This window comes from Musca autumnalis, unplaced genomic scaffold (genome assembly GCF_047663935.1).
Source record: "Musca autumnalis isolate F117 unplaced genomic scaffold, ASM4766393v1 scaffold_2, whole genome shotgun sequence".
NCBI lineage: Eukaryota > Metazoa > Arthropoda > Insecta > Diptera > Muscidae > Musca > Musca autumnalis.
In genome coordinates this window covers 20260649-20277909 of record NW_027411755.1, presented here as the reverse complement: position 1 = coordinate 20277909, position 17261 = coordinate 20260649, and the positions used below count along the sequence as shown (strand labels likewise).

General features: G+C 35.2%; 2 non-coding genes across 2 annotated transcripts; one reads left to right on the top strand and one right to left on the bottom strand.

Annotated features, from left to right (window-relative positions):
- Window positions 1-15496: 15496 nt before the first annotated feature.
- LOC141396003 (U4 spliceosomal RNA) lies at window positions 15497-15636 on the bottom strand. The gene has a single exon (XR_012411100.1). It is a non-coding gene; the product is annotated as a U4 spliceosomal RNA (small nuclear RNA).
- A 627-nt stretch (window positions 15637-16263) lies between these two features.
- Window positions 16264-16404, top strand: LOC141395999 (U4 spliceosomal RNA). The gene has a single exon (XR_012411096.1). It is a non-coding gene; the product is annotated as a U4 spliceosomal RNA (small nuclear RNA).
- Window positions 16405-17261: the final 857 nt, after the last annotated feature.

The following is a 17261-nucleotide window of genomic DNA, read 5'->3' as shown; positions in this document are numbered from 1 at the left end:
AAAATGTGCCTCATCGAAATAATGGTTTTAGACCCCAAGTATGTTTGGACGAAATGTGTTTCAGACAATCTGGAGTTGATTTAGTAATGTCCGTCCGTCTGTCTGGCTGGTGCGCACGATAACTCTCGAACGGATCTGTCGATTCGATCCAAAATTTGGCCTTCTTAATATTTTATCAAAAGATTGTTTAAATTCGAAGATGGGCTATATCGGTCCACTCCTTCAGGTACCTCCCCCACAAAACTTCAAAAATTTTCGGAAACATTTTGCGCATGATAACTCTTTAAGGGAGTGACCGCTGTAATCTATACTTTGCACATTCTAATATATCTACCAGATATAGATCAGGTTCGAATATGGACTATATTTGTCTACTCCTTCTGTTACCTCTCACACAAAATTTCGGATAAGTTCACTTTAAGACCTGCTCTCGAATCACTTTGATTTTTGTTGAAGCGATTTGCATTCGCTACCTCCATTACGACGGTAAAAGTTTTTTCAGGGGCAAGTCCATATTTTTTGGGAAAACAGCCCGAAAGGTGTAAAAAATCCCTACTCTCGAACTGTTCAACCGATTTGGTCCAACATTTGGTCTTCGTCATATTATATCCAAACTTAGTTTCCTAGGCAATACCGGTCCACAACATTCGGTACTCCTCCCCAATATTTAAAAAATGTCACTAAAATGCTAGGACGATATCACTTTAATGGGGCAACCAATTTGGACCAAACTTTGGATCTCCTAATATTTTATCAAAATTTAGTTTAACTTCTAAAATGGCCCATATCGGTCCTCCCTAAGGGTACCTGCCCTACAAAAGTTCAACATTTGAGTCTTAGTGCAGTTCCTAATCCACATTTTTGTCGGCAAGTTCAAATGTCCACAAATGGTCACAAAATTTTGACGAGACCTTAAATGCATTCGATCTGTCCGGAGGTGAAGGTTTCGCTTCATATTGGCTGAGGGTATATATCTGTCGGCAAAGCCGTCCGACACTTTTTTACTTGTTCGATAAGACATTGACGTCACAACCTTCAGAATTTCGAAAATCGCGAGGTACCGTTCTATGGGGGCTATATCGAACCGTGGACATATAACGACGAATTTCAATCAGAACAAAGACTAAATACCAAATTTCAACCATTTCGGTGGGTTGATGTGGCCACAACATTCAAAATACCGAAAATCGGGTGGAACCATTCTGTGGGGGCGATATTAAGGCGTGGACCTATACCGTCGAATTTCTTGGAGAAAGTTTTATACCCCCAACGAAGGCTATGTACCAAATTTCAGTCATTTCGGTGTGATAAAGAGGCTAAAACCTTAAAAATACCGAAAATCGGGAGGTACCGTTCTATGGCGCCATATGAAGGCGCGGTCCTTTACCCACAAAATTTTAGAAGAAAGTTGTATACCCCCAAAGAAGACTAAATACCAAATTTCAGACATTCCGAAGGAATATTGAGGCCACAACTTTCAAACTACCGAAAATCGGGATGAACCGTTCTATGGGTGCTATACGAAGGCGTGGACCTATAAAGAAAAATTTCTAGGGGAAAGTGGTATACCCCCAACCAAGACTAAATACCAAACTTCAGCCATTTCGGACGAATATTGACGCTACAACCTTCAAAATACCGAAAATCGGGAGGTACCGTTCTATGGGGACTATACGAAGGCGTGGATCTATACCGACAAATTTCATATGGAAAGTTTTATACCCACAACGAAGACTAAATATCAAATTTAAGCCATTTCGGTTGATTACTGTGGCCACAACCTTCAAAATACCGAAAATCGGGAGGTACCGTTCTGTAGCATCTATACGAAGGCGTGGACCTATACCGACAAATTTCATATGGAAAGTTGTATACCCCAAATGAAGACTAAATACCAAATTTAAGCCATTTCGAAGCAATACTGAGGCCACAACATTCAAACTACCGAAAATCGGGATGTACCATTCTAGGGGGGTTATACGAAGGCGTGGACATTTACCGACAATTTTCTGGGGGAAAAAGGTATACCACCAACGAAGACTAATTACCAAATTTCAGACATTTCGGATGAATCCTGAGGCCACAATCTTCAAAATACCAAAAATCGGAAGGTGCCGTTTAATGGGGGCTATACGAAGGCATGAACCTATACCGAAAAATTTCTGTGGGAAAGTTGTATACCCCCAATAAAGACTAAATGCCAAATTTCAGCCATTTCGAAGCAATATTGAGGCCACAAGATTCAAAATACCGAAAATCAAGAGGTACCTTTCTACGGGGGGCTATATGAAGGCGTGGACCTATACCGAAAAATTTCGGGAGGAAAGTTTTATAACCCCATCGAAGACTAAGTACCAAATTTCAGCCGTTTGTGTGTGATAATGAGGCTAAAACCTACAAAATACTGAAAATCGGATGGTACCGTTCTATGGGGGATATATCAATACGTGGACCGATATAACCCATTTGCAATACCAAACATCCTAGGTGTAATAGAAACTTCTATGCCAAATTACAAAGCTCTTAAAAATTGCGAGCTGTATGTTGATTTATGATATATCTAGTAGAGAATGACTTCGATCACAAAAAATTTCATCACACTCGTTCATTTACTCGATTTTTGTTCATAGCGTTGTTGCGTTTGAGCTGCATAGAATGATTGTTTTTAAATAGGCTGAAACAAAACAATCAGGTTTGATGAGTTTTATCCGCACACACAAAATGATAGAGTTGCGTCGTTCATGAACGAACCGGCTCAAAGGAACGATTCCGTGAAAAGAACGAACGGATCCGTATCCAGCTCATTCTTTTATATCGTTCATTTAGATCCCCGATGGACGAGTCATTGCTGCTTACAAAATTAGCAGCATTGGTTTTGCAGTCAAACTCTAAACAAACGCTGCGTTAGCGGAAGCAGCACAAATTTCCACACAAAACAAACAATGATTCAGAGAGCTACTCTCGCTCAGTAACTCACCTCATTCAGTAGCACATCTCGGTCATATCTTTCTTTTGCATCATTCGTTCATCTGGTTCTTTCATATCAAAACCACCACCACTACGTTCAGAAACAAAACCACCCCCATTAGCACACAAACAAGCAAGTAACACAACAGTTGTGTCATTCGTGAACGAACATTTTCAAAAGAACGATTCGGTGAAAGGTACGACGGAGTCATATGCAGCAGAGAACGAACGACTTCAAAAGAAAATAATACAGTCAAATGTATTGTTGAACGAAAAAGAGCCAACGAACGAAGTAAGTACCCGGATCTTTTTGGTGAACGGAAAGAAAAAGATCGATCCGCTCAATGAACGAGATTGCCCAACACTACAAAATGAGCGTTTGTGGTTGTGTGTTTTGTTCAGTAACAAGGGATGATCGGACATACGACTCGTTGGTAAACGTTCATAAATATGATTTTCGTTTTCAATCGAGTTTGCTCTGGCTCAATGATTGTTCACGTGTTCGCTCAACTCAGTGTTTTTTTAACATTTCTGTAAATAGCAGTTCGTTTTTTGTTTATGAAATCTCATTGCATGAAATGCAAAATTAATAAGAAATTTTAACTTATCAAATGAATTTACTAACCTTTTTAAAATATTTATAATATATTTACTGTAGTATGTATGTATATAGTATGTATAAAGTAATACTTATATGAAACATACGAAATTAATTTTGAATTAATTAATTCATTAAATCATAATTTTTTAAATCATATACTTTATTGAAATCAATGTTTGTTTGTTGCACTTTAATAAGAACCACTGTTGTCTCAAATCCAAATGAAATAAACGATTTTTTTTTCTACTAATTTATTAATTTTTTGTTTCCTACATACACATTTTAAATCTTTTAAATCGAAAATATCCACAATTCATACAATTATCCACTGTAACTCATTTTTTAACACATACACATAATATTTTCGTCTGTTGTGATTTCAATCAGAATAAATATTCTGAGTTTGAGTGCGATCAAATCACTCACTTCACAAGGAAAAAATCAAAATAATAACATTCGCTGTGGCTGATCGTCCCGTTAGTAGCAATCAGATATGAGTTCGTAAACAAAGCAATCAAACGAACCACTCGAACGTGAACACCCAACTTCATTCAATTCAAGTTAGGTCACAACATTTTTCTTGTTTGGGTGAGCGACTCGAATAAACATTTTACAGACGACGGTCTGATTGAATTGAATTAGTTTTTTGTTATGAGTGTTCGATCATACACAATCACACTCAAAGCCAGTCTCTGATATCTACTTAGAATTTTACCCTGATCAAGAATATACATACTTTATAGGGTCTCCGATGAATATTTCGATGTGTTACAAACGGAATGACAAATTTAATTATACCCTCCATATTATGGTGGAGGGTATAATCACTTTGAAGTCTCTCAGGTTGCCTCCAAAAATTTATTTCAAGTAAAAAATTATCAGTCAGCTGTGCCGCCAGAGATACATATATCCTCAGCCTCGGACCTAAAAAATACGAAGGTAACACAGTACTTCTGACGTCTATAAGGTTTTTTTTTGAGTTTTTGGACAAATTTCTCAGGAAGTATAGACTCGCACCCGAAAAAAACGGTGACGTCGTAAATAGGGACGCATACACAACTTGTTGCCAAAAATTTAAAAACCATCCCAGACAAGTCCTTAAACTGCACGCTTTTCAAACTTTGTGTGAGAGGTGCCCGAAAGAATGGTCCGGTGTAGTCAATGTTCGGACAAAATCCTAGTCTGTAAGAAGTAATACGACGTACAACGTTTGGAACAAATTGGTTTCTCCCTTCGAGGATTTTCAATCTAGTTGGTGCTGGCAGGCTGTCTTGGATCTTTTGGGCCGTTATCTCAAGATGTATGGACTTAAAAAAATGGGCAGTTGTAACAGGGATATCGTCCAAACAAAACCCATTGCACAAGTTTTCCACGAATCAACATTTCTTTTAGGTTGGTATTAAAGTTATTCGTCACCAGATGACACGGTGCGCCTTAACTAATTTTAAATGGAAGGTGCTTACACCTGGGAAGTTTTTGCAGATTCTGAAACTACAATGCTCATAGATGAGAAATATCAAGAAACAAAAAAATCGTCGGAGGGATTTTCAAATAAATCGCGATTTAAGTTCACATTTTTAGGGGTTCTTTAGGTTTTTACGATTTTGCTTGGAAACCGCGAGTCGTATGTAAATAGGCCTAAAGAAAATGTTGTAGCTGTGAAAATGCTCCACAAGATTGACCTTTCTGATATTTTCGTAAGTTTTACCGTTTTTGAGATATAGAAGTTCAAATTGAGACAATTCAAAGTGGGACAAGTCTCCTTATAAAACAATGTTATGACTGCAATTTCCCATCTTAAACGTATATATCTCAAAAATGGTACAAACTGAGAAAAAATAAATCAGCCAACCTTGTAGAGAATTTTCACAGTTACAAAATTACCTTTAGTCCCCTTTTGACACGACTTGCGGTTTTCAAGCAAAATCTTGAAGACTTAAGATAAAAACCTAAAAATTTGAACTGAGCCTCTATATCTCAAAAATGGAAAGACCTACGAAAAGACCTAAAGGTCAGTCTTGTAGAGAATTTTCACAGCTACAACATTTTCTTTAGTCCCATTCCGATATGACTTGCGGTTTCCAAGCAAAATCGTGAAAACATAAAAAACACCTAAAAATGTGAATTTTGACAGCGATTTATTTAAAAATCCCTACAGCAATTTTTTCTAGTTTTGGGATTTTTTCTCATCTATGAACACTGCTGTTTCAGAATTCACAAAAATGTCCCCTGTGTAAGCGTTTTTCATTAAAAGTTAGTTAAGGCGCACCCTTCAAAATACGGTTTTATAAAGGGGCGATACAGTCAGTGCATTGTCTCAATTTGACCTTCTATATCTCAAAACCGGTAAAACCTACGAAAATATCATAAAGGTCAATCTTGTGTAGAATTTTCACAGCTACAACACTTTTTCTAGGCCTATTTACATACGACTCACGGTTTCCAAGCAAAATCGTGAAAACCTAAAGAACCACTAAAAATGTGAACTTAAATCGCGATTTATTTGAAAATCCCTCCGGCGATTTTTTTGTTTCTTGATATTTCTCATCTATGAGCATTGTAGTTTCAGAATCTGCAAAAACTTCTCAGGTGTAAGCACCTTCTAACTGAAAAAAGTTACAGTCGCATCGGAGTCAATTCAACAACAACAAAGTCAGCACGACATTATGTTGTTAAGCGGCCGTTCCTGTTATTCAATTGGAACGGTCTCCGCAACAAAGTCAGCGAAATTTTAGACTTTATGAGTCGGAGAAGCATCATGGTCGCGGAGATCTAGAAAACAAAGCTCAGGATCTTACAAGAAGCGGATGAGGATTTGTCTTCCTTATACACCAGTACAGGACAATCTCGATTGAGCTTGACTCTAGTGAGCCATGCACGGAATACCAAATTGTGGAACCGCCAAGGTAGAGTTGGTAAATGTGTATATGCCGCCGAGGAATAGCTATGCTCTGGGTTATACATATGCCTGATACATCGATGTAGCACGAAATGGTAAATTTGTAGACATTTTTAGTATATTTAACTTGTAAAAGTTCAAATTTTGCCCACTGGGAAATTGCCATAGTTCGGCAGACATCAATCACTATTATGGTGGTCTGATGCATAACGGGCAACCCGGTATTTCACTTGGCTCAGATCATCATCGTCTCCGTTATTGAGAGCTCCCCATTCCCTCAAATCCTTCGTTAGCTGAAAGAATTTTTCGGGACATCATCACAGCTGCAGCAGCTCTCTCCATACCTGCTAACCGAATACCCGAAGTTATACCAAATTTGCCAGCAAATGAGTGTGATGAGCTTCATCGGACGAACCCTGAAGACCAAAGAAGTAATCAACTTATTCTTGAAGTCAGAAAGCTAGTAGACGAGTATAAGCGAAAAAGTGGCTAGATCACCTCATCGACTCCGTTATTAGGAGCTCCCCATTCCCTCAAATCCTTGGTTAACTGAGAGAATTTTCCGGGAAATCATCACAAATGCAGCAGCTCGCTCCATGCCTGCTAACCGGATACCCGAAGTTATACCAAATTTACCATCAAATGAGTGTGATGAGCTTCATCGGACGAAGCCTGAAGACCAAAGATGTAATCAACTTATTCTTGAAGTCAGAAAGCTAGTATGCGAGTATAAGCGAAAAAGTGGTTAGACCACCTAAAGCAATGCAACATTGGAAAGGGATTAAGTAATTTGTGGACGACGGTAAAATTACTCTAGAATTCAGATTTTATTGTCATGCTTAAGCAACGAATGAACCAGGAGTTGACTATTTGACAAGTGTTCTCAGTCTATCGTTAGTCAGCCATATTTTACCAGAAGCCTGGAAAGTTGGCAAGGTAGTCCCGTTACTGAAGCCAGGTAAGGATGCCAGCAGAGGCTAATCGTACAGCTCTATCTCTCTCCTGTCACCAGTAGCAAAGTTTCTAGAGACACTACTCCTCCCTACAATGCGAAACAGTTTCCCAGTTGTCCAAAATCATCATAGATTCGGGAAAATGCACAGCATTATATGGCAAATCCACGCATATCAGTCGAGCACTGAACAAGAAAACAGCTCGTGCGACCGAACAGTCAAAGTGACCCTTGACCTATCGAAAACTTCAGATAAAAGAAGTCTAAGACCCTGATTACCCTAAGACGGGTGATATCTCTCTCGAACTGTTTAACCTCTACCTTACTGAGATTCCACACCCTAGGCCAAATATCTACATAGCTTTCTTAGTACAGATCTTCCATCTGAGGAATATGGAAACATCGGCCGGTAATCTAAATGAGGCTTCCCATATATATATATTGGTCGATGGTTTCCTGATATCGACCACTAACTGTTCCAAGGTATTTTGTATTTAACATTCGATAGCAATTTTTAATCGTTCGCTCAAGCCACTGACTGTTATTTCCGAAAAAATCAGCAGTAGAAACAAGTTGCTCAACTCGCTGTCCGGCAGAACTTATGTTGTTGTTGTAACAGTGTTTTTATACCCTACACCACTATGTGGGGAGGGGTATTATATGTTTGTTTTGGAAAAATTCATGTAACACCGCGAAATATTCGTCGGAGACCCCCAATGTGGTATACCAATCGTCATATCTCGACGAGATAAAGCGATTTTGAGATGTGTGTCCATCCGTCCGTCCGTCTGTCCATTATAAATTGTAATCAAACTCCAGGCCGCAATTATGGACCGATCGTCACGAAATTTTGCATGGAGATCGGGTTCAGACCAGAATATACACCTATTGTTATTGGCGACGATCGTGAAATATTTTGCGGGTGAAATGGACCAAAAACAAAATTTTTAACCGATTTTGTAACTGCTCTGTAGGTCGCAATAATAGTCCGATCGCCTCGAAAATTCGAACAAGGTAACAGTATATGCCAAAGAAGATGCTTGCAATTTGAGATGGTGATCGGATGATGTTTAGAGGATTAAATGGACCACAACTTTTCTGTGAAAATTTTCAATATGCCGGTTATATTATTAATCCTGGAAGACGCATTCCGGCCACGTAAATAATATCTGGAAGGCCAACTCTTGCCCTTTCCATTGGTGCCAATTATGTTGATTTACGCGGTCAGGTAACAGAGTTACAACCTAATATATCCAGTTTTTTTGATTGTAGTGTAATCATAAGTACACTATAGGTCGCAATTATAACTCATTTGTCACGAAATTTTGCACGAGGTAAGACTTTAGGCCGAAGAAGCTACCATTTTGGATGATAATCTGAAATTATTAAGCGGATGAAATGGACCATTACTTTTTTATGAAAAATATAAACATTTTATTGAAATTTTGCCTGCAAGGCGAAGATCATTTTTAATGATTTTTATTAATTTTCTCGTTTAGACTTAAGCTTGATGATCGAAAATTTGTTGCAAGTGAAAAAGAAAAGCCAAGGACTCGAACCCACACAGTCACCAAATTACGTGATCTGGGCCCTATTCCACGAAACAACTTATCGCTTTTCATTTTGCACTTATCAAAAAGTAGTTATTTTGAAAAGTGATAACCCTTTTTTGTTCCACAAAATTACTTTTCAATTTCCCTTGCACTTAGCAAATTTGTCTATCACTGTTCTTTTAGCACAGTTGTTGTGCTCTCTTGCTCAATTTTTCCGCCATCTTGGTAAGTCTCTCAGTTCTCTTGCAAAGTGTGAATGATATTTGTTCCACAGAACGTTTTATCATCTTTGCATTATTTTTTACTTGGCAATAATAAATAAGACATGTAAAAATTAAAAGAAAGAAACTGATATTATTAAAAGTAAATAAAATAAAATTAAATAAAATAAATTAAATTAAACTGAAATAAAATGAAACAAAATAAAATAAAATAAAGTTAAATAAAATAAAATTAAATAAATAAAATAAAATAAAATAAAATAAAATAAAATAAAATAAAATAAAATAAAACAAAATAAAATAAAATTAAATAAATTAAATAAATAAAATAAAATAAAGTAAAATCAAATAAAATAAAATAAAATAAAATAAAATAAAATAAAATCAAATAAAATAAAATAAAATAAAATAAAATAAAATAAAACAAAACAAAATAAAATAAAATAAAATAAAATAAAATAAAATAAAATAAAATAAAATAAAATAAAATAAAATAAAATAAAATAAAATAAAATAAAATAAAATAAAATAAAATAAAATAAAATAAAATAAAATAAAATAAAATAAAATAAAATAAAATAAAATAAAATAAAATAAAATAAAATAAAATAAAATAAAATAAAATAAAATAAAATAAAATAAAATAAAATAAAATAAAATAAAATAAAATAAAATAAAATAAAATAAAATAAAATAAAGTAAAATAAAATAAAATAAAATAAAATAAAATAAAATAAAATAAAATAAAAAAAATAAAATAAAATAAAATTAAATAAATAAAATAAAATAAAACTAATAAATAAAATAAAATAAAAATAAAATAAAAATAAAAATAAAATAATTTTAATAAAGATTAAATAATAATTAAATGAAATAAATTAAAATAAGATCAAAATAAATCAAATGAAGTAAAATAAATTAAAAAATAAATAAAAATAAAACAATATAAAATGAAGTGAAATAAAATAAAATTAAGTGAAATAAAGTAAAGTAAATTGAAATAAAATAAAGTTAAAAAATAAATAAAATAAAGTAAAATAAAACAAAAAAAAAAATTAAGTGAAATAAAATAATCTAAAATAAAATGAAATAAAATACAATAAAATTAAGCGAAATAAAACAGGAATAAAACGTTATGTTCGGCATAGAGTAATTAGTTTTCTTTCTCCACAAAGTGGAGAAGTTACTTGCCAAATTATGACTAATTCGTTCTAGAAATGTATCTAAAAACCTTAAAATAGCTGAAATCGGACGGTACTGCTATATGGGGGCTATAAAAAAGTAGACCTATATCCATAATTTTTTGTAGAGAGAGGCTATATGGGGGCAATAACAAAGCTCAACTTCCAACTTGATTTAAGACACGTGTGAACAGAATTTCATCCCCCTATCTCAACTCGTTCGGAAGATAGCGTGATAACAACTTAGAATTTTACGCTGATCAAAAATATATGTATATAACTTATAGGGTCGCAAATGATTATTTTGATGAGTTACAAATGAAATGACAAACCTAATATACCCTCCATATTATGGTGGAGGGTATAGTAATAAATAAAAATAGTCTCTCAAATAGAGTTTAGTCTAAATGTAAAATCGAGAAACATCGATTTGTGAGTTGTTCGCAGGGTGGAAGTTCGGAATGGGGTTGTTCGTAGGGTGGAATTTCGGATAGTGAGAGTTCGAAGTAGGATGGTTGATTCAGAGGGTAGAAGTTCGGAAAAATCTTTACAATTTCTTGTCATAACCGTGTTTTCACTATTTCCGAACAAAATCTCGCTTTAACAATGTACATTGGCAAAGAGAACGTTTACCTCGCAAATTTAAGGCAAACTTATCAAAATTTGATCTGCAAAATGAAAATGCAGAGTTTTCTGTGGAACGAAAGAGCAAATTTTTTTGCAAAATCTTAGCAAAATACGCTTTGCCGTTACATCTTTTCACTTAGCAGAAATGACGTTTGTGGAACAGAAATCAAAAAAAGAGCTACATTATTTTGAAAAGTAAGCAAACTCACTTTATAATTAGCAACTTATCACTTATCAAAAAATAATGGTTCTGTGGAACACTTAACTTTGAGCATTGTCAAAAATATTGATAAGTGCAAAATGAAAAGTTGATAAGTTGTTTCGTGGAATAGGGCCCTGGTTTCACTATTAGTTGTGTAGCTTTTCAGACGTATCGACTGTGGGATGGCTTCTCCCCCACAAAGTTTGAAAATGTTCGGAAAATTTGTGCACACGATAACTCTAGAAGGAAGTAACCGATTTGACCCATACTTTGCACATCGTGGAATTTCTACTAAACTTAGATGAGGTTCCAAAATGGACTCAATCGGTCCACTCCTTCGAGTATCTCCTACACAAAATTTCGGATAAGTTCAGATTAGTACCTGCTCTCGAATCGCTTTGATTTTTGTTGCAACAACTTGTATTTATTGCCCCCCATACGACGGTACAAGTTTCATCAGGGGCAAGTCCATGCTTTCCGAGAAAATATCCTGAAAGATGCAAAATCTCCTATAACACCGTGTGTAGTGGATGGAGGGCAAGATAACTCTCGAACGGATCTGCAAATTCGGCCTTCATAATATTTTGTGCAAACTTAGCTTAAGTTCGAAGATAAGTCATATAGGTCCACTCCTTCAGGTACCTCCCCCACAAAAGTTCAAAAATGGAAAATGGAAAATTTTGCGCACGATAACTCTTGAAGGGAGTGACCGATGTAATCCATACTTTGCACATCCTAATATATCTACCAGATATTGATCAGGCTCGAATATGGACATTTGTCTACTCCTTCTGGTACCTCTCACACACAATTTCGGATAAGTTCACTTTAATACCTGCTCTCGAATCACTTTGATTTTTGTTGCATTCGCTACCTCTATTACGACGGCAATCGTTTTTTCAGGGGCAAGTTCATATTTCTTAGGAAAGCAGCCCGAAAGGTGTAAAAAATCCCTATGTCAGCATATGTGGCTATCGGAGAACGCGATAACTCTCGAACTGTTCAACCGATTTGGTCCAACATTTGGTCTTCGTCATATTATATCCGAACTTAGTTTCATGTCGACAACTTCCGGTACTTCTCCCCAATTTGGTCCAAACTTTGGATCTCCTTATATGTTGTCAAAATTAAGTTTCACTTCTAAAATGGCCCATATCCGTCCTCGCTTAGGGTACATCCCTCGCAAAGTTTCAACATTTGTGTCTTAGTGCAGTTAATTCCTAATCCACATTTTTGTCGGCAAGTTCAAATGTCTAAAAAGGGCCACAAAATTCTGAAGAGACCTTAAATACATTTGATCTGTCCGTAGGTGAAAGTTTCACTTCACATTGGCTGAGGGTATGTATCTGTCGGCAAAGCCGACTGACACTTTTTTACTTGTCGTATGCAATAAATACATTTCAGCCATTTCGGAAGGATATTGGGACCATAACATTCAAAATACAGAACATTGGTAGGTACTGTTCTATGGGAGCTACATGAAGACGTGGACCTATACCGGCAAATTTCAGGTCGAAAGCATTTAAACAACATTTCAGCCATTTGTGTGGGATATTGAGGCCACAACCTTCAAATTGCTGAAAATCGAGAGGTACCGTTCTATGGAAGCTATATGTAGACGCGGACTTATACCGACAAATTTCTGGTGGAAAGTTTTATACCCCTTATACTTAACACAAAATCGAAGCCATTTCAGTGGGATATTGAGGCCACAACCTTCAAAATACCGGATATCAGATGGTATTGTTCTATGGGAGCTATATGAATACGTGGAACTATACGGAAAAATTTCAGGTCGAAAGTTTTTTACCCCTACGAAGACTTTATACAAAATTTCAGTCAATTCGGTGGGGCATTTAGGCCACAAATTCTTGCATATGGTTTTACATATGTTAATTTTATGCAAATACATATGTCAAAATGTGCAAACAATTAGGTTATAGAACGAGTTTTTGTCTAATCACATTACCTCTCCGACATTCCTAACCATATATGCATTTGCATAGGATTCCGCTGTCTAATGATATTTGACCTACTGTTTATCGCCGACTACGAACGGCATGTCCTAAGACACCAATGGTAGAGAAGTTTTTCATGACTGAGACACTCTGGAAATGCCAACATCAAAGTTCCAACGGTGGCAAAATACCCCTCAGTAAAGTTGGCGACATTTTCTGAGTATTTCAGTCAAGTTAAACTTCTCTACAGGTAGTGTTTTAAGACACGCCATTCGGACGGGGAGATAAATAGTAGGCCCCATATCATTGATGTTTGTGGAACAATTATTATATTGTTATTTAAAATTGATGTGATAAAGTGGAATTTTCTTTTGCTGAAAGCTAATTCGGAGAGTAGTGGTTTATGGTATCGCATGGTCGGCCCTGTCCGACTATAGCCTTTGCTTACTTGTTTTTATTATGTTTGTATGTTCGTCCTCTGTTCAATCTGGCTCTGGGTCTATCTCCAGTTCCAAAAAAATGGCTGATTCGATGGGATGTAGCCACAGATCCACTGGAGTTAGATGGGTGGGTTTGGCGGGGCAATTGAAAAGGTGTTCTGTGTCGTGCGGGCCCATGCCGCATACTGGGCAGATGTCTTGCACGGCGCGATCGATTTCCGCCCAATAAGAATTTAGGCGACTGCAATATCCCGAGCGTAGTTGAGCCAAAACTACTCTGGTTTGTCGTGGTAGCTGACGCTCCTCAGCTGCGATAGATGGGGGATGTATGTGTACATATGTACTTGTGGTTTGACAAAGAAACCTTGCTTACCTCTTACAAAGCAATAGACCGGTCAACGGTAAGCAAGGAAGGGCTGCGCAGTGGAAGAATATTCAAACCTGGCAGAATGTCGCCCTGCGGTCAGAAACATCTTCATGAGGAGGCGAAGAGTTCACCAGATCATCAGCACAGCATTATGTTGTCGATGCAGTGCCTGCTTTGGTGTTATTGACGCGTGCAACCCTGCCGCAATCTAGTGGACAGGCGCAGGCACGTCAGGAGAAATCTTTGTGCTTTCCTCAAAAATTTCTTTTAAAATCCAATTTTAAAGCTCTTAAGCTCCTTAACCTTCCTCAAAAAATTCATTTAAAATCCACTTTTAAAGCTCTTAACCTCCTTAACCTTCCTCAAAAAATTCATTTAAAATCCACGTTTAAAGGTCCTTAGCATTCTTCAAAAAAATCATTTAAAAATCCACTTTTAAAGGTCCTTAGACTTCTTCAAAAATTTAATTTTAAAGTCCACGTTTAGACTTCTTCAAAAATTTAATTTCAAAGTCCACGTTTAGACTTCTTCAAAAATTTAATTTAAAAATCCAGGTTTAGACTTCTTCAAAAATTTAATTTAAAAATCCAGGTTTAGACTTCTTCAAAAATTTAATTTAAAAATCCAAGTTTAGACTTCTTCAAAAATTTAATTTAAAAATCCACGTTTAGACTTCTTCAACAATTTAATTGAAAAATCCACGTTTAGACTTCTTCAAAAATTTAATTTAAAAATCCACGTTTAAAGGTCCGTAGACTTCTTCAAAAATTTAATTTAAAAATCCATGTAAAGACTTCCTCAAAAATTTAATTTAAAAATCCACGTTTAGACTTCCTCAAAAATTTAATTTCAAAATCCACGTTTAAAGGTCCGTAGACTTCCTCAAAAATTTAATTTAAAAATCCAGGTTAAAAGTCCATAGCCTTCTACAAACAATTAATTTAAAAATCCAAGTTTAAAGGTCCTTAGCCTTCTTCAAAAATTTAATTTAAAAATCTACGTTTAAAGGTTCTTAGCCTTCCTCAAAAATTTAATTAAAAAATCCACTTTTAAAGGTCCTTAGCCTTCTTCAAAAATTTAATTTAAAAATCCACGTTTAAAGGTCCTTCGCCTTCTTCAAAAATTTAATTTAAAAATTCACGTTTAAAGGTTCTTAGCATTCCTCAAAAAATACCTTAAAAAATCGACGTTTAAAGCTACCTTGTTTTTCTCAAAAATTAATTTAATAACCCACTTTTAAAGATCCTAAGCCTTCCTCGAAAAATTCATTAAAAAATCCACGTTTAAAAATTCATTAAAAAATCCACTTTTAAGGTCGTTAGGCTTCCTCAAAAATTTAGATAAAAAATCCACGTTTAAAGGTCAGACACTTCAGGGGATATCTTTGTGCTTTCCTCAAAAAATTATTTTAAAATGCGCTTTTAAACCTCTTTTTCTGATGTCTTAAGCATCACTGTTTAAGAATCCAATGAATTTTGTATTAATTTTTGGTATTCACAAGGAGGATATTTCATGTATTTTAATATAAGCCCTTGCGGGCTTAGAAAAATTGCATAATAAACGATATTTAACGTCCACTATGGCGAGGTATTGGTTTCAGTTTTCAATTAGCAATAATTGCACCTCAGTCTACCTTCACGGGTTACAATATTACCACTGCGCAAGTCTAACTGCAAATTAAGATATTTGGATGTGTTATGGCTGAAGTTCTTTGCAGGAAATGAGAATTATTGAAGCAGATGAGCAAACCATGTTTACAATGAATGAAGAAAGTGAAGGTGAAATAGAAACATCCTACATTTTGCTAAAAGAATAAAAGGTGTTCAGAATTTAAGCTGTAGGGTTTTTTGTGAGAACAATAATATAGAACTTATTTCTCTCTTTTTAAAGGAAGAAAATAAGGGATGGCGATTTTAAAAATGAACAAAATTTAATATAATATGAGTAAATTCTTTAACCACATCTTTACTACTAAATACATCTTCAATATCAATATTCCTTTTCCATTTATTTGTATTTATGCGACCAAAAAGATTCCCTTATAAAATGTTAAATTTCTTCCCTCCATCTTAAGAAACAACCTTTTATTTATTTTCAAAAGTTCACCCCTAAACCGGTTTAAAGCTTTTTGTTTCCCCAAACTGTGTCTAAGGATTTTCTTTGGTGCCTTAATTAATCTGTCATAATTTACTTCAGTGTACCATCTTAAAGATTTTTTCTCCATTCTATTCAATAATTCTCATTTAATCTAGAAAACGTGAAACCTAAAAAGTTATGTTTTACCAAAGTATCTTCAGCCTTGCGCAGTGGTAATATCGTAACCAATGAAGTTTAGCTGAGGTGCGATTATTGCTAGTTGAAAACTTTAACCAATACCTCGTCATAGTGGACGTGAAATACCGTCCATTATGTCAATTTTTGAAAGCCCGCAAGGGCTAATAATATAATTAATTTGAAACAAAGAAAAAATAAAAATCAAATTCAAAGGTGGCAAAGAAACCTCATTCACGTTTTACAAAAACATGTGATAACTGTAAACATTACAGCTGGGAACTGTAACAATAACCTGGTTAGGCCGCATTGTGACATTTAACGCCTTAAATTTAGAATACCTAGCCAAACCTATTTTTATTGTGAAATTTGAACATGTTACTTCTATTTGACGACATCCAACTGTGTGGCCTTAATACCCTGCTCTTCGAATAAAGTTTGCACATTTTCTATTTTAAGCAAATATTGCCTGCAGTTGGTTTTTAAGTGTGAACACAACACCAAATAAATACCCATTGCCGCCACACACACTCAGAGACCCTAATGCAAGCAAATCCTTTGAAATGGTTTTCCTTGCGAACATTTATTTTAGTTTCTTTTAACGTTGTCGTCGCAGCAACAAATGCAAGAATATCTTAAACAAATACAAGTAAGATACAAGAAACTAAAAGCAATAACAACAATAAAAATAACTGTTTATAGAAAACATTCATCAATTTGTTCAATTATGTGCTAAGTGTTCAATGAACGATGCGGCACAGTGGGATATTTTTTGTAAATATGTTGTGGATGTGAAGCAATTAAGATCCAGAATTATTTTTTATCACGAACTTCTATAGATCGAAGAAGTCTTTAGACCCCCTTAGCCTTTAAAAATCAACGTTTTAAGGTCCTTAGCCTTCCTCAAAAAATTCATTTAAAAATCCATATTTAAAGGTCCTTAGCCTTCCTCAAAAATTTAATTTAAAAATCCACGTTTAAAGGTCCTTAGGCTTCCTCAAAAATTTAATTTAAAAATCCAC